Raw genomic sequence first — 19,192 nt, 5'->3', positions numbered from 1 at the left:
GGGTTGTTCATATGAAGGGGTCGTAAATAGTGACTACACGTTGCTAATAAATTATGTGATCAGCAACGTCGATGACCTCTAGAAAAGCAGAGATTTGGACATGTTGCTGGAGCTTATATTCAAACATAAGTGGACATCCCAGCAAAACTGGAAAAACCCAAAATCAATTCATTACTTTCGTCTTTTTTTTATTTAGTATTTTTATAATGCGTGATGTGTTTGATATTTAATTTAAAAGGTTTATTGTTGTAAGTCATTTTCCAGCTGCTGTTCACATGCATCAAGTCAATATTTCATTCAGTTTTTCAAAACGTTATATTAAACTCGGCTATAACAGATTTTCATTTACATGGAGTAAATTAAAATCTGTTATAGCAGAGTTTAGTATCATCTGTACGTTTGTTGATATGCCACTACTACAAATATCAAATTAAACGAAACCTTCAGGCAGTTTTCATATTAGAATCATCAGATGTGATATGGAAATAAATGAAGTCAAAGTGAATAACTCACATCAGTGGAGAATGTAGGAGTTTCTCGTTGTGCCAACCTTTGATTTCCAAATATTTTTAGCTTAGATGTTGGCGTTTACAGTTTTCCTCATGAAACGGGAACAAGAAACGCTTAACAGGTCAGTTTCTCAGATGTAGAAAGTGTTCAGAGTGTGTCAGTGAGCGCGTGCCAAAAGAGAAAAGAAAAGAAAGCTATAAATTGTTTTGGAAAAAACAGCCTGTGGGATGCTTTGTCTCCTGCCAGAGCTCGGTGAAAATTGAAGTAGAGTGAATGCGTCTGAACATAGACAGATGAGATATCAAATTGGCGGGCAGGAGTGTGATAATCAGGGAATTGGAGAGGGAAAATTGCATCAGAATGGAATCATAAGCCTGGCCAGAAGTGGGGATTTGCTGATCCCTGACCTTCTGTTTCAGAGCTGAGGATTTTAAGTAATGAGATCTATGCAGTGAAACAACTCCACTATCAGACTGCCAGTCTTCAGCGTTCTGGGAGGAGAGCGTGGCTGCTGCTTCAGAAAGCATAGTCGAGGGATTTCACGCATATTTAGAAATGTGCTATGGCAGCACTCTAAGCCACGAAGGGTTAAGAAGGCAGAATGAGTAAAGGAATGACATTTTGCTGCAGTAAATAGACCTCGTGTGAAAGTACAATGTGCTGAGAAGCTTCTGCGCTGTTGAATACCTGATCTAATGGCCTTCAGTTGCAGGAAGAAACTACATGCAAAAAAATATTTTTATTGCTTTCTGACAATAAGAAACTTGAATGAAACTAAAGATGCAGTAACTGTTGCAAGTTTCTTGACCTTTTCAGTATATTATCATCTGATAATCTAATCGAAGGTTTCCTGTGAAACTGAAAGTCTTCCTATTATCGATTATCTCTTTTTGAGGACATTGAGAGCGGTTTAGTAATAATTGAGACAGTGTATAACACCCCTGCTGAACACGAGTCCTTTCTTTTGTAGCTGAATGCTAATTGCTCCTTACATGTTTTTGGGTCTGGAATGATCCCGGGTTTAAAAGCAGCCAGGCAGCACTGATAATCCTCTCATTAATTCTGCTTTTATCACTGGGATGATTAGATCATGTTTGGAGAAAGCCAAACAGCTTGAGAAGTAGAATTACACATTTTTCACAGTGTTGAGAAACCTTTTCTGTGTTTCCATTTCCATTCAGTTAATTTGTCTCAATAATTAACATAATTGGACTAATTTGGTTCATTATCTTCTTCCAGTTTGTTTGTGGCTGGGCAGTACATGTCTCCATGCCTAATTTAGGTTCTCAAAGACATCACAGCTGTTACAACAACTTTAATTCCAACCATAAAATAAAAGTATTTGTTGTGATCATAAATGTGTATGACAAATAGACTTTTGTTTAACTAAATGCAATCTTGCCCACATCTAAATATAATAACTTGAAGTTGTAACTGTCATTTCATGGTTTGAAACAACAGCTTAAATCCATTTGAACCAATCTGATCTCAAGTTGGTAAAACCAGTAAAACAGTTTCTTTCTTTTAGTTGGTTTAACAGGTTTATGAGGCTCACATATTACAGTGCAGTTCACCAAAGTCCTCCTGCAAAATTAAGTGAAAATGCCAAAAAAAGCCCTCAAACTCAGTTGTTCACTAAAGCCTCATCAGAAATGTTCTCAATAGAACGGTGGCTGTTATCAAGAGACCTGGGGAGAAAATCTGTATGGACTAATGAATGTAGACACTCATAACAGTGGCTGCCTATATCCATCTTTAAAACACGTTGGAGACTCTGCCGTGGTCTGGGGCTGCATTTCAGCAAGTGGTGTTGGGAATCTTTTTTGAAGACAAATGTAGCACACCTATTTCACATTTAACCAATAAAATATAAAGAACTGAAAGGGGTCAAGACTTTTGCAGGAGACAGTAGATATTCAACTTAATACAAGAGATAGAGATAGATTGCTTCTGTCCCTGCTTTTTCATTTTTATTATCATTATTATTATTATTATTATCATTATTATTATTATTATTATTATTATTATTATTATTATTATTATTATTATTATTAGCAGTAGTAGTAGTATCATTATTATTATTGCATTATGCTTACATTTAGAGGCGGGGCTATTTTCACTGTAAGCTGTAGTCGGGGGCAGGGAAACAGGCTGTACACATAACAGTGATATACTATCGGAATATAAAATGTTGGTAATATGTTATGTTATATTAGAAAGCTAACTAACTATATTTGTGTATTTAAGGAGATTCATTTTACTGGAGTTATTTTTCTCCTCCTGTGAATATAAATCCACATCTCTCTTTTTTTAAAACTCAGTACTTCTTTACAAATCTTACAGTGTGGCTTTCACGAGTCTACGTTAAAATAAATTGGAGTAGACCTTCTGCTTCTTTATGAGAGTAAAGGCTGACACATTCGAGGAAATCAAGATTCAGCTGAAGGACTAAACATTGCTCAAATAACCCCGAGCCACTGTTCCCAAGCTCAAATTTATTTAAAAAGCACAGAATGGATAGAAACAAAAAAGGGAGATAAATAAGAAATAAGTAAAATGCAGGCTAGTAGGTGGTTAGCATATACAGTCATGGAGGTGCAGGAGACACCAGACAAAACAGACAGACTCAAATGCCAATGAATAAAAAGAAGTTTAAAGTCTAGTTTTAAAAGACTCAACGGAGTGAGTGAAAGAAATGCAGTAGAAAGAGCAAGCAGTAAAAGGAACATGGATATCTCGGGGCCCCTCATTTGAACCCGCTGTACGTAGCCACCGCAGAGACCAGCGCTACAGGTCCTTAGAACAATCACTCTACGCAATGTTGACGGGCTGTGCTCAGCTTGCTCCGGTGAGCGCTCGCCGCCAGCTCACCACAGAAGTCTGCCTAATTCCAAACATCAGCCTGTGCTGTCACTGAATCCCCGCTTAAAGAGATGGGGATGATGGGATGGTGAAAGGGGCTGGAGAGAAGCTGTCTCAACAACAAGAAGGAAAGGTGCTACCTCAAATGAGATTGGATGGGGGTGGTGTGAGGTGGGGAGAGGGTGTGCAATACCAAGTCTAGATTGCAGAGCAGAATGGCAACACGGAGCACTACGAACACTAAAAAAGAAAAGAGAAAATAGAGACTTCCTGTCCATCTTCTTCTACCTACACACCACAGTCTCCCCTGAGCTGCTCCTGACTATCCAGACATGAACTCACAAGCTAAACTCTTGGACCAGATAAGTCAAGACTGCCAACCTTCGGCAAAAACAAGTCTACACAAAATGAAAGCATCAGGACATTAAAAGTCTTTCGACTGACCTCACCTGGAAACAAAGTTGTTCCTATCATGTTACTTTAAGAGCTGCTTTTTACAGCGTGCCACCTGCTGCCCATCCACTTCTGTACCTCTGAGAGATGGACTGCGGCTGGAGCGTTAATATGCTATGAGCACTAATCTGCAGCCTTTTTTTCTTCTTAGGAAACGGCAAACCCTGCATGAATTTTGAGCTTGGTACCATAGAAAATGTCAGCTACTACTGTTTGTTTGTGCTGTGTTTGGCTCTTTTAGCTTCGTCCCTGACGTAGAAGGCAGATGCCACGCTATACAGATAACTGTTAAAGTTGTCTACTTCTTTTCCACGCTTTGTGTGTTTTCTGCTCTTCTCAGTGAACTCTGAAAAGATGGTCTAACAGCCATCAGTGAGCTCTGAACCTACGCACAGCACAGCGTACCTGAGTGAAGTGTTGTTGGCGTTTTGAAGGACTGCCACAGAATTTTGAAATATTCAAGAATTTCCCTTTCATGGGCTTCAGGGTTCACGGAGGGTGCTCGCTAGATAGGTACCAGTTTTCATCATGGTTTGGATAGACATCAAACCTTACATTAGTTTCATGTTTTAGATTTTTTTTTCACAGTTTTGTACTGTGGTGGAATATCCTTCTGTTAGCACTGGAAACATCACAAAACCCTGAGACACTTTACAGAATCTGTCATTTTTACTTGAGCTGTGAAATGAAGAGCAGCAGCCTGAGAGCGTCACCATGAAACAACACAACCAGCTTCATCTCTTAAACACATAAAACCTCGTGCAAATTTCTTTCAAATAACTATGCTTTAAACTTCCAGTTATCTCAAGTGTGATTGGGATTGAGGCAGAATACATTACCGTGTAAGTGTTATTTAATTTCAATTCAGATTTCATTCACTGATTACTATTTGGTGAGCCCTGCTGGCTGAATTGCAGCCTGTTTCTGTACAACGGGAATAACAGGAAGTGGAATGGCGCCCCTCAAAAGTCGCACAAATGGACACCAAGTTACCATAAATCTAGCTTTAGCAAAATTTGCCTTAGGCATAAAAAAAAACAAACCTTTACCATGTAGAGTCATACTGCTCTGGATGTACAGGATCAGTACAGTTGATGTCACCCACAGATGTCACTAACCCATGAATGACATGACAGCTCCCAGACATAAAACCAAAATATCTTGACATACATTTCAAAGGCTTACCAGGTGACTGAATGATTTATTCCTCCGGCAGTCATTGTGTTCCTGTGGACTGGTTTCTGCTGGGGCGGGTCATGTTCAGTCTGCACCAGTTTGCTGATAGCAGTTAATGTTTTTGACATTGATTTAAAAGCTATTTCTGTAACCTGGCTTGAAGGTATCCGTTTGCATGATCCTCTGGCCCCATGGGTGTTTTTGAATGCAACTTTAAAGGTCTGGCACAGGAAGCTGATGTACCAATTCCTGAGCCTGCGAAGCAGCAGCCAATTAGCACAACACCAGACCTCTTTGAATCTCTGCAAAGCTTTGAGATGTTGGCATTTCAGTATGGACCCAAGCTCAGGTTGAGGCTGAGGCATTAGAACTGACCAGTTGTCCACAAGTAGCATATTTACAAGAGATGTGGGCTGCTGTCTGTGTATCTCGTGACAATTTTAGTGCTTCTTCTACCTGACACTCAAAGGCATTCCTGCCTATTGTCTCTGAAACCATCAGAAAATGAATTTTGTGTATATATTTATTTATATTTAGATTTCTTCATACATTCTTATATAGTTCTATATTGTGTATTTTGTTGTACAGTTATTTTATTTTCAACTTTAATTTATATATTTATCTTTATCTTATTCTTCACAGTTAAATTTACCCTTCATTCTAATTTGTGTTGTACAGTTATTTCATTTTTAACCTTAATTTATATTCTATTCCTTCCTAGTTAAATTTACCCTTTTTAATTTTTCATATTTATTTCCTATCTTATTCATAGCCTTTTCCTTTTTTTGTTCTCTTTAGGTCACGAGCAGTTGTCCAAGCATTTCACTACATATCGTACTGTGTATGACTGTGTACGTGACAAATAAAATTTGAATTTGAATTTGAATTCCAAATGCTCTTTTATACACGTCCTCATTTATGGTGCAGCCTTACGCATGACTAGCAATTACCTCCTCCAGCACTGAACCAATTTTTAATTATAGAAGGTAAATATGCAGGCAGTGAAACTGATCAGGCAAATTACATGTAAGTGCTGATAAGGCAAATATGATGAGAAGAGTAAAAGAATTGTAATGCTGAGCTGGGCTCTTGCTCCTTTAGGCGCTTTTACATCCTTTCCTAATCACAATATCTCCTGGATACACAACAGTAATTACATTTCACTGAATACGCCATTGTGAAGTGCAATAAAGCTCCTCCATTCGCATTTCTCCAACCACAGTGAAGATCTGAAAATGTCATTTACTGCGAGGAAAACGTGCAGATTTTACAGCGACTGTCAAAGCCCACAAATCAATCTGCTTATAACCGTTTGACAAATTAGACGGTGACCTTTCACAGATTCACTTTGTGGTTTGATCTTAGTCGGGATAAGTTTCATTTCAAGTCTGAATTGAAATTGACAGCTCAACTGCTGCAAATATTAGTCAGGTAGAAGGTTTGCTGTCTTATTCAGAGCTTCCAGTCATTTCACTGATGAGTCATTTAGGTGTTGTGGAAAACATCCACGCCGAAACTCATCTGTTCAGGCCTTTATTTTGTTACTAAAAATTAAATGACTGTTACAGGGTCAGTTCCCCTTGTTATGGATCTCGTTCTTGGTCAATAAATCATTATTGATAAAAACTTAAAGCTACTTATACACCTGCCAGTTGGTAATTCGTCTCTTCTCAATCTACTGCCGGCTTCCCTGAGGACTCCCTCCCTCTGCTGGTTTTAGCTGACCACAGAGAATCCTGCTGGTTCAATCTACTCTTTTATAATAAGCAGAAGTGAGCTGAGCCTTTGTTTTGTGGCTATAGGAAGCCACAGTAAGCAATAAATATACTTGCAGATAACAGATGGGAAAGTTATGGTTTACCACCAACTCTGCAGTGTATTTCTCTCTATGGCAGAGCTGTATTTTAGAGTTCACTCCTCAATCCTCAGCAATAGACTCCACGGCCCCTTCCCACAGCCCCTTATTAATTTATGCATTAACTTGGAAAAGGTCCAGTATGAAATTTCCAACAGCATCCAGGCGTCAGTGCAACCCAAATGATACCATGGTAAGTAATTGGATGGTGTTAGGAATGCCATTAAATCCTATAGAGAGGCTGGCAGAAGCAGGTCAACCATCGATCACTCCTGCATCTTGACTCATTTCATTTGCTTAGACCGACATTTTAATAGGAATTTGCCTTGTTTGCGTCCAGCCTGTTGTAAGTACATGCTGTGTTTGACCCACCCAATGATGGCATCTGTGTCACAACTTTGCAATAAAGGCATCACAGCAATATCTGGCTATTTGGGTTTGTGTTTGTGTTCAAGTTTTTGTCTTTTTCTAAAATCAGAAATTCCAAACCCTCCCTGCTGTGACGCCTGGCATCGCTCTCTCTCAGCAGTGACTTTGTCTTTAGATTTAGCCACTTTTTATATCCCCTTACAGATATTTCTCTTTCAAAAAGGCCTAAAAAAAACTTTCCCGACTGTAGGCCCATCTTACTGCTTCATAAAATCATCTCGCTCGCTTGGCAAAAGCCGTTTCTCCCCCTCTCTGCTGTTTCATTGGGTGAGTGTGCACTGAGGCTTCAGAGAGTGACAGAGAGCGGCGATTCACAGCGTGAGAGGAAAAAAAATAAACTTTTTCTTTCAGAGAGATTATTTGAGATGCAAGTATAGCACAGCTATCATTTTTACTTATTTGATGACTGATGTGCAGACTGTCGTGCTTTTGGTTTCTAGTAAGTTTCCTGTTTTTATTTGGTAATTAGTTACTTACACTGCTGTCAGTCTTACTTTGTTCCTTTGGTAGTTATTTGTCCCTGAGAACTGTATGTCCCACCTGATCTGTCTCACTTGTGCTGGATTTGCCACTTCTCAGTGTTATTGTGAAACTTTAGCTGGTTGCTGTTTTCATGGACCTTTCACCTGGTTCCATTTATTTATTTTTTTATTTTATTTTATTTTCATTTTTTTCAGATTTCAGAAATGTTATTTCGTCTCTGTGTCCTGTGCTTGGTCCTTTTCCTCTGAGAGTGATAACAAACATTTGTCATAAAAAACCTTGTACAGTATGTGTGCTATAAAAAAAAAAAAAAACTTGAATTGTCACAGTCTGGCGAGGGCAGACTGTAGGGGTTGACAAAAGGACCCAAAACGCAGACTCCAAGGAACAGGGAACAGAACTTGAAATATTAACAAAAAGCGAGCCGTTTAATATGGCTGGTCAAAAAGGTACAAACAAAGGGCAAGGCAAACTGAAGCAAAATTAACACAAACCTAAACTGGGAAATCTAAACAAACAATAAGAAAAACCTAGACAAGAAACTTGGAAGCATGACATGGCATAGGAAACATGGCGTGGACAACAGACGACCTGACAATCACACACTGAAAACAGAGGACTTAAATACACAGGAGGTGATCAGGGGAAGTGGGAACACATGGAGGAACAGCTGACTGACATGAGCCTAATGACAGGACAAGGGAAGTGAAACTAAATACAATGAACAAAGAACACACGACTCCTTCAAAATAAAACAGGAAACATGAGACAGACATGATAATACAAACTTGATAACATAAGACACGCAGCATGAAACACAAAGGGTGAGGGAAACTAATAGGGGTCTAATAACCAAATGAACTTCGCTAATCTAATGAACTTAAACATAAACAACATCCAAATAAACTAGAACTTAAAACGCTGGGTCAGCAGACCCAGGAACATGACATGAATAGTTTATGAAATGTTGTTTATTTCATAAAAACTGTCTTGGAATAAGTGTTTCACCTGTCCTGTAGTTCTTATTTTATTTTAGTGTAGTTGACCTTCTCCATTAAACTCATGTTAGTTGAAGGCCATTGAATAACGAATGTGAACACACACACACACACACACACACACACACACACACACACACACACACACACACACACACACACACACACACACACACACACACACACACACACACATTTAATTTAACAGATGTCCTTAACAAATAAGTTTTTCTAACTTGACTAAATATGCGAACGGTCTTTATCCTTCAAGCTCGGGTCGTCTATCAGAGGGAGCTCGAGGGTTCTGTGCAGTATCTTTGCTGTTGTCTCCTCTGGACAGAGATCTTGGATGTCATTCCTAGAATCTGCAGGAGCTACTCGCCCAGTTTGGGAGTCACAGCTCTGAGTGCCTCAATTATCACAGGAACCACTGTTGCCTTCACCCTCCACAGCTTCTCCAGCTCCAGCTCAGCGCTTTATATTTCTGGAGCTTCTCATTTTCATTCTTCTTGACTTTGTCATCACTTGGTATAGCTACATCGATCACTATGGCCGTCTGTCTGAGGTCCTTTTCTTATCCCACTGAGCAAACTGAGGAGGTGGTTTATAGTGGTTTTGGTGGGTATGACTGTCAAGACAAGAAATTTCACATTTTATGCCGAAATATACCCGAATGACTATGACATTAGAAATATAGTTTTATATATTTTATTTCTGTGTAAGACAAAATTAGAGGGGGATCGGGTGTCATGTGGACACCTTGGAATAGAGATACACTTGCAACACCACCAATGAGTTCAGAGTGCCTCTACCCTTATTTAAAAGGATTCTACTTTACAATAAATGTGTGCATTTGATGACGGTTGTCCTCCAGCACACATCCTGTATGTGCGTACAGCGTTTCCTGTTAGTCCAGCGTGCACCAGAACACATCTTGAATCCAAAAGATAAAATGCAGTTTGATGTAACGAATATATCCTAAGGATTCTAATTTTAGGAGCTATTTATCTCAGCAGTGTAAGAAGCAGTCGTATCGAGCTGAGGATACAGTGTAGGCCCATCATTGACACCAAGCAGACAGGCCACAGCAGATAGACATTGATCATGTTTACTCTTGTCCTCCACATTAACCTGCAGGTAATGACACCTATTCAGATCAATAGTTCTCGTTGCATCGTCTGCAAATGGATTCTGTGGTTAGATGCCACTGAGCATCTACAGCTGATACTTAGTGAGAGAAATGACTCAATTCCTCTGATTCGCCTGCTTTGCTCTCACTTTCAGTCCTGCCAAACTTGCTCATTTGTCCTTGGATTTATTCCTGCATTAGGGGAGCCAGCATGGGTTCTGCCTCAGCTTGTACACGCACACTGGAGCCAAGGCCCCGGCTGGCTCGACTGCCTGGCCTTGAATGACTTCCTGTGTGGGCTAGGTTGAATTCTTGGTCAGGAATGGTATCACGAGGAGACGGATCAAATGCCAAAAGTATCTCGGCCCGAGTGAAGTCTGAATATTTGCTTTTGACCTTCCTGGCGTCTCTTGAAAGCAGCGACCGCAGCGCACACGTCACGTCATTTGATGTTCTGCTGCAGCAAAGCAATCTGTATATTACTTTGCGTGCTGCATGATTCGATGCTTCTATTAATTGCGTGGGCAGTGATACAACTGTCAATTAACATGTGGGAAAAGGCGTCCAGACTCCCAGGGGACGATGCTTGATCATCTCATTACGGCAGCGTTGAGACAAGGTCACCAGTGTGATTAATTTACATCCCTTTACGATGTATTCCTCTTAACAGACGTGTCAATTTCCTCCCTGAAAAGCCTTATCGTCTTTTGTCTTATCATCGTCTAATTTTCCATCTTCACTTTAAATACTGTCAGTGTCTCTTTAAAGAAATGCATCACGAAATGAATTAAATGTAAAATGTCAACATTTGCAAGAGCAATTTATGCGGTGCTTTGATGATACAGGAGAAGAAGGCCTACAACAAAAGAGGGTCAATGTCAGCTCTACATTGATGTCCATGTTGATTAAGCTGCAGCGGAGGTAAAAGGAGCCACTGAAGTGTTTTTCTCTTTTTTTATCACAGCTTATCTAATCATCTTTAATCAAATGCAAATGATGAGAACAGGGAATCTTTAATTCTGAATTATGTGAACAAAGGGAGAAAACATAAGAGCTTGTTAGTTACCACCATCGGTTTGCTCTCCAGGCAGGTCCTAAGGGAGCTTCTTTTAATCTAGCATTGCCTTGGGCATCAGCTACCCAGCCCTAAAGCATCCAAACGGGATGAAATTACACAAAATCAGTGAGCCCAATTCCCTTTGACAAAGTTGACGAGTTCTTTTTTCTCGCCGCTGCCACCGTGTCTTGTCTGGGGATGAAGTTGTTATAAATTTCTTTATAAGCATATTAAACAATTAGCCAAACAGCGGTGCTTCTAACAGCACCAATTTAAATAATTAATCACGTTCAGCAGTAAAGTTCCTCTCGTGTGATGTTTATAGTCCATCTACTGTACATATGATAACAGATTTCAAAGAGATGACATGACAGATTTCCACGACTGTGTTTTCCAGGCTCCAGCTGCCTCTTCACAGCATGACCTCTGCCTTTGTTGTATTAAAACTCCTGACTGTACTTTATTAATACCGCTTGGGGACAAATGCATCTGTCTCTGGGCAAGGCACCGCTTGCAGCGCTTCTCATAAACTTCCCAAAAGTCGATAGTCTTTCGTGCATTACATGAATCAAGTCATTTTTTTTATTACTTCATATAAAAAATATCCCAGGGCAACACAAGAAGTGATACTTGTGATTAAAATTCATATATTCACTCTGTTTGTTTAAATGACCTGCATAGGAAGATGACGTTTCTCTCAACTGAGGCAAGGTTGTTGTTCGGCTCTCCATTCAGCACAGTGAGCCTGTTATGTGCGTGGAGTGATGCGCCGTCTGTTATCAGCAGGACGAATATCCGTGCATTTCTTTTCAGTAATTGTGTCAGGCGTTATCTCCTCTTTATGACAAAGTGCTAAACAGTGATTTATTGACTAAATGCGCATTCTTCACAGGAACATCAGCAGTAACACAATTCTTGTGCAAGTACACAAATTCAACACTGAGCAGGTTTTGTTCCATGCTTTCACACACACAGATATATATCATATGAGATGTGTGCCATTTAGCAATAAGATTATGATATATATGTAAGATTGCTAAGAAGAAAACAGTTCAGTCAAAACTGTTATCATCAAAAGAATATTTTCACTTACAATCGTTTATATTTGGTGATATGGTTCTGTCTCTTCTATGTACATACAGGAAAAGCCAGGGGAAGGGAGACAACACAAACCCCAGAAACAGCATGTAAATAAAACCTGTGGTGGAGGTGGGTTGTAAAGCAGCTTGCAGATGAGCAGCAGCTGCTGGCAGCTTAAACATTTGCATTTGGCAAAGTGCTCACACATTCTTTGGAGCAAGAGGCCACTTGTATTTGCGATCCTATTCTTTTGGTCACTACCAGGAGTTTTGCCTGAACCTTCCTGTCGTGTTCGGATCAAATCTGCCCAGCTCTCTCTTTGCCATAGCAGACTAGTATAAAATCCCCATGACGTGAAAAACGGCACTCCTCCACACTACCATTACATTTGAAAAAGACCCCAAGATACTTGAAATCATCCACTTGGGGAATTCCCAGCTTGAAGTGGTCAATCCATTCTTGTCTGGTCGTGAACTATATGACCTCAGACGTGGAGGCGTTAATTCGTCCCAGCTCCTTCGAATGTCGCTTCAAATTGTCCCAGTGTGAGCTGAAGCAATTTGTGGAGCACATTGTTCCCCCCAAAAAAGCCGTGATCCTGAGGTCACTGAAGAGTGAACCTTGGCTGCACTAAAAGTTATGAACAGATTTGGTAACAAAGGGCAGCCTCAGCCAAGTCCAGCATCCACTGGCAGCTTACCAGCAATCCCAGCTAAGCTCTCTATAGGTCATCATCATCATCATTTCAAATAAAATAAAATAAAAAAGCACTTGGCCAAATCTGCGTTTCCTGGTTTAGGAGAAGATTTCTTGTTTCAAATGGGAGTGATGAGAAAAGCAGCTGTGTAGATGCAAATACGCTGAATATGTGACGTGAGAAGGTAAGGGTATTGTGGCTTTGCATGATAAATCATCGCTCACACGTTAGCGCAGCATTATTTCGCCTCTTACTTCACAGCAAAATGTGACAGTTTAAAACACTGCAATGCTCATTACCAGCAAGTATCCTGTTAATATCTTTCTGAAGCCTTTCATGTCTTCAAATGCGTTAACAGCTCCACACTTGAAAGATTGGCTACTTAATTGCGATAATTTTCATACACAACATCCATCAGATGTGCTGAAAGAAAATGCGCAAGTTGCAAAGAAGGGTAACAACCAATTAGAGGCTGCAAAAAGCCACGTTTCAGGGAAAACACTAGTGGTTAACCCTGAGACTGCATCATCGTCTTCACAAAAGAAACAACGAAACAAAGCTGACAGGTCTGCGGGGATCAAAGAGGCGACAAATGAAACAGCAGGCTGCAGACTTCCTCAGTATTCCATAAACATCTCTGCAAACATCACAAGCACACACAAAATAATCTGCTCCAATGGAAGTGAAAATAGAAAATGCACGTTTTCTGATACCTTAAAAAAAAAAAAAAGAGGAGGAGGAGGAAATATGAATTTAATGGTGCAACTTTCCTACAGCTTCTAGGTGTCATGGTGGAGAGAAATCAGGTCAAATGAGACCACAGAAGACTGATTATTTACTGATAAGCACCCCCCGATTGGTGAACATTAGCATGCAGTGGTGTGTGTGTATATGCATATATCCTCCCCGGGAACTGCTGCCAGACAGGCCTTGATAAATTCTGATCTTGATGAAGCTGCATTATTTTTAGATTTGTGACAAGTAGCTGAAAACTATGTTTCCCAGGCATGTTTTACTTTTATATTAGCAATAGGCACAAGTGGTGCATTTTCCAAAGGAAGATGTGACAGGCTAATCCACAGAGAGGCGCGTTCCTGACTCAATGATTCCCCATGAGCCTGACAGTTTGAGGCATCTCCAAATGTCGGCAGGTAAAACTTGTTTACATCTTTTCGTGTGTGTATTGCGCTGTTTTTCCTCCCCGAGTCTTCATTGCAGAATTAATTTGTAGATTAAAAGGAAACTTAAATGCGTCTCTGTGGCAACAAACTTTTGTTTGTATGTTTTCTGCTCGAATCTTCTTTTTTCGCAGTAATGAAATGGTGCACAAAGCCCTGTCCCCTGGAGAAATCTGGTCTCACGTGATTACAAAACTGAGATGAGAAAAACAAATAGTTCATAATGCCCTGCAGAACATGAACGCAGCACATTTCCTTCTTTTGGAAGCTTCAGAATACGTGCTAATGCTCTGCATTTCATATTTGTTTATTCTGCCTTCTCACGCCCCAGGAAACGGTAATTGTTGTTTGTATATGCATGTTTGGGAATTCTGATCCATGATGATATTTTCTCTCCTCTATCCAAGGACAATTACCAAACAGTATAGGAGATAACAGTGTTTGCTAGCAGCAAAGGCATACTTTTGATTAAAAAGAAATAATAGGGAGATATTTTAAATACCTAAAGCTTTGCACAGACACAGTTGTTACTGATCCTTACCTCCAGCTACGGCTTCCCTTTGCATGACTAATATTGTTGGACTTTTTCTTTGTACGTCTGAAGGCCTTCTTGAACAACTGTGAGAGACAAACTCGTTTCTTTCTTTGAACTTTGTCCTTCAGTGGAAGCTTGTCGAGTTTATCGCAATTTTGGGACTTGAGCAAAGGATGAATTAAATTTTGATGGTTTGATTGTGGCCAAAGAAACAAAGAAACGAGTTATTTTGTTTTCGTTCAGCCCTGAGCTGAAGTAAAAGTGTAACCTCTTGGAAACTGCAGTGATGCCGTTTGAAAACAGACACATCTGTTTGCTTAGTCTGATCCCCTTTGTGCTATATGATATCTAATGCTGATGAAACAAAAGAGGAAATATATGCAAACCTACACAGTTTCTACAGTTCTAATGAGAAGTCAGTATTTGGTACGAACACCTTTATTGTTCAACACCAAATTGTTATTGTTATTTCTTTAAAAGTCTTCAGTTTTCCAGGACTCTTGAAGGAGCTTCAGAGCTCTTTGTTTTACAAATAGCTGCAGACACTCTCTGCTGACCTCCTACATACATACTCACAACAATTTTGAAGCTGCATATTTGGATTTTATTCCCTGTTTCTTAAGGATATGGCTTTCAGATACTGTTCCCTGGGTATAGGTTTATTTTTGGTCCACACAGGACGCACTGCACACTGTACTGAGATGTGCCAGTTTTTAGGCTAATAGCACTCTGGGAATCACCTTCTTGGTGCAAAAACACTATTTTGTGCCTGTCAAACTGTTGCATTTCCTTGGCATAGATTCAACAAAAGAAATGAGAACAAATGAGGTGCTGCAAAATCGGCTCTTTGCTAAGTGGTCTGTTACATGTAGACACAACACTGGTTCATCCCTTGATGAACCAGGTGCTTGTTAATGCTTGACAGGTTCATAGGTCAGTGTTAAGTGGCCTAACGAACAAAACACCTCTGCTCAGTCAACAGGAACAAGCTGAGCAGCTTCATGCCCGTGACATTAGCTTAGCTGTTGTTCTTGTTTTAGTTTCAGTGAGCAAAAGTTACAGCTTGCTGCTTTAGCTTTAGCGCCCACCATAACAATGCCGTTTCTGTTTGTCTTGTTATCTCGAGTCGGGCAGGCAGGGACGGCTGGTGATCCTGAAGCCACATTATTGTATATTCTTGACATATGGCAGCAACTGTTTCATCAGTGGACATCATTCCAGTCGTTGTATGGGACACATACTGTACATTTGTGACACCGCCGCCTGTCCAAACGAATATACACCGACATTGTAAGAGATACGATACAGTATTTTGCAAAGGCGTGAGCGTGAGCCTGCATGAAGCTTGTTTTAAAGCTTTTTCCTAATCATTGATTCCTGCTGTAACACCAGCTATGTCCCATCTCTTTCTGATGCCTTCATGCTCTCCTGCACTTCTCCAAACTGTCAGAAGTTAGTGCGTGTCTGTGCAGAGGTGGTTTCTTCTGGCCTTGATGGAGAAGAGACTTGCCTCATCGTAGTATTTACAGTAGGAGAAGCCCACAGGCCTAATTGGCACAGGCAGTGATGGAGCATATGCACTTTCCAGTGGGAGCCCATCTGACAGGGCCGCTCGCTGATGGCAGCCCACACAGTCTCCATATGTGGCAGACAGAAGGGCCTGTACGCACGCTGCCCTTCAACTAATGCAGCCAAGTCATCGGGCTACTACTCCATCCAGAGTTCAGAGCTCTACCTTTCACAGCATGTACACACACAAATATGCATGCGCAAACATGTACACAAGTCACAAGGGACGACTTAGGGATGTAAAAGCTTAACTGCTTCACCTCCCCCAGAAACCAGGCGCGTACACAAACACGCAGCAAAGTGGCTCAGAGATGTTAAAAACATAATTGCATCATTACCCTCACCTTCACCTCCCCCCTTCTCTCCCTCTCCTACACAGAAACAGTGTTGGGAAGTGAAGACGAAAGGAAATAAAGAGAGCGAGTAGAGAGAAAGAAGGAAACTGTGTGGCGCGGCTGTGAATTCAGCCTCCAGCTGGGCAGCTAAATGGACTTGGTCAGTCATTAGCATGCAAAGGTCTAGTCCGGACATTTAAGGTTATTCATTCCCCGGGCCAATTCTCCCCACACTGAAAACAGCCAGCCACTTCCTGAACTGCTCTTAATCAATGCCTTTTTACTAGTTGTTGTCCTGACGGTTATTTTCCACAACACATCCTCGACTCCGAAACCCCGCCAGCTGCGGGTCGGCCAAGTGCACCGCACGTTTCGAGTGTTTCAGGGGCTGCAGATGTTAGCGCATACTTAATAAGCCTGATCACAGGAGCCCCAACCTCGCAATGTAATTCTGCTACCCAAGGTGCATCTGTTCTGCTTGTACTCACAGGAACCCCATGCTGGTGGAGCTGTTTCACAAAGTCACACAAGTCATTCGGCGGTTCAGCTGCTGCCTCCGTAACAGGCAGTGCGGAGGTATCAAAGGCAGTCAGGCCGAGGGGAATCAGCTGGATATTGGTCTAGCACAGTGTGGTACGTCTTAAAGGCAACAAGTATAAACTACACAAATTTAAGTTCTTTATGTTAGCGTGTGCAGTGGGAAGCAACACATATCCCTGACAGCAAAGTCAGAGATAAGGATGAACCAGGCCGTCGCAAACAATGCACTACGTGAATAGATATTTAGATATACACAACCGGTAGAGTCGCCCACCTCATATAACTAGACTGCTGCGCCCTGAGTTACCCACAATGCATAGGGGTTATCTGATAATGGAAAGGTCACGGCAAAATACACAGCTTTATCAAAAGGAAACGGCATGGAAAAGGAAGGACTCAGCACAACTGTTAGAAAACAGAGTATATTAAAGTGAAACCGCGGCGCTCCCTGAGAACATTTTCCTGCCTCTTCTGAGTTTTATCCATTTCAAATATACCTCCAGTCACAAAGTAAACAGAGGCAGAAACATCACATTTTGCTCAAAGGGTAAAAGAAGTAAAGCAGCACGGAAACTCACAATCTGTTTTCCCCCCCAGACTTTAGCTGACCCACTTTTCTTCATTGCTGGCACCTTCGGGGTCTGAGCGGAATAAGGAATATTTATGGCGTTTAGAATCAGCCTTATGCGATTAAGTAATGACTTTGAAACAATTAGATACGATCATGCTAAGCAACTGCAGCGTGTGCAGAAGAAGCTGCTCACACATATGGGTGGTGTTGAAATTAAATTACATTTAAATGTACGCTTCCAACGCCGACACCCCGTGTTTCACAAATCGTCCATGATGGGACAAATAACGTGCTGGAGTTTGTTGTATGCACTTGGAGGCCACGTCTCTTGGGGTGTGCTGTGCTCTGAGGGCTGCTCAGGGAGTCAGACTCTTGCGCACACTTGCTGTTGGATTTCACCAGGGCTGCCCTTTGTTCCCAGTTCTGTTCATAAGGAAATACAGGAAACACGAGACGTCTGCAGAGCTCATGAAGCAGACTGAGGACACGCTAGAGAAATGTAATTTAGTTATGGTTGGCTTCACTGTTTGTGATGGCTAGGATGAGGTTTGCAGACAAGTCACAACTTTGGCTCGGTGATGAGTGACTGCGTCAGGTGAAGGAGATCAGGTGTCTTGTGGTTATTCCACAAAGAGAATGAACATAGTGATGCTGATATTTTAGCTGCCTGCTGTGGGAAAAACAAAGCTATGCATGAACACAGAGCTTTTAATTTACTTATGATTCAACCTTTACCAGCTGCTAGTGACTGAACAAAGACGATCAGGGTCATAAGTGACAGAAATTGTAAAGCGCTTTGAGGGTCTCGAAAAGCGCTATATAAATGCAATCCATTATTATTATAAATTAGTGTCCTCTTAAGGGGGTCGGGGCTCAGGCTGGCTTGCAAGGGGCCAGTTAAGGTAGTCAGGGCAAAAAAAGGCGGTGAGGTGTTTCGGAAAAGTTCTGCTAGAAGCAGACCTCATGAGGCAGGCTGAGGACACACTGGAGAGATTATGTCTCTCTGCTGACTTGAGAATGCGTCAGTATCTCACGAGAGCTGGAGGAGGTGGTGGAGATTAGACTGCTGCTCCTCTGACCCAAACCTGGATAAATGGCAGAAAATGGATGGATGGATTTAATTTTGGAAATGCTCTGATAAAGTGATTTAGTGATAGCAGTTAATCATACTATTGGCTGGAGTAGTTTAGATAGCATGGGCTCTGTGGAGAAACTCCCTGCTTTCCTCTTCTAATTTAAACCGATTTCAAGCCACATCTGCGGGAGACAAATGGCACAACAGGAAGTGAGTGAGAAAAGATCGCAATCACAATCTCCTGAGCACACCGTCCAACCTATAAAGTCAAACTGCTAACCAGCACAACATGCAAAAGCTGTGTTTGGCTGTACATGTGTTGCCGGTAGTCCCAAAATCCCATTTGAATAAATATAGAAGCAGGTATGGAAATCAGTAGCGCTGTTTGCAAAACGTCCTGGTCAGATTGAGTATTTGCTTTTAGCCACTATGTGAAAAGAAACGGATTCATGTGTATTTTCTGAAAAGCTGCAGAGAGCTTGCATTCACTTCCCAGAAAAGTTTCTTTTTTTTCACTGCTCGCTCTCCTGAACCTCTTGAGCAGAAGTGGAGACTCCCACCTTTTCCTGCTCTTTAGGAAAGCAAACACCAGAAGAGTGAGCTGTCCTCAAATGATGTCACTGTAGTCTGAACTGAGCTAACTAACGCTCATCAGCTCGA

At 41.2% G+C, this 19,192-nt stretch overlaps 1 protein-coding gene across 7 annotated transcripts in view; it reads left to right on the top strand.

The window, feature by feature from the left end:
* The window catches only part of sorcs1 (sortilin-related VPS10 domain containing receptor 1), a 203,731-nt gene that overhangs the window by 63,705 nt on the left and 120,834 nt on the right, over window positions 1-19,192 (top strand). The window lies entirely within an intron of this gene.

Source organism: Astatotilapia calliptera, chromosome 6, assembly GCF_964374335.1.
Source record: "Astatotilapia calliptera chromosome 6, fAstCal68.1, whole genome shotgun sequence".
Lineage (NCBI taxonomy): Eukaryota > Metazoa > Chordata > Actinopteri > Cichliformes > Cichlidae > Astatotilapia > Astatotilapia calliptera.
The sequence above is the reverse complement of the archived record's forward strand: the minus strand, read 5'-3'. Positions and strand labels throughout refer to the sequence as shown.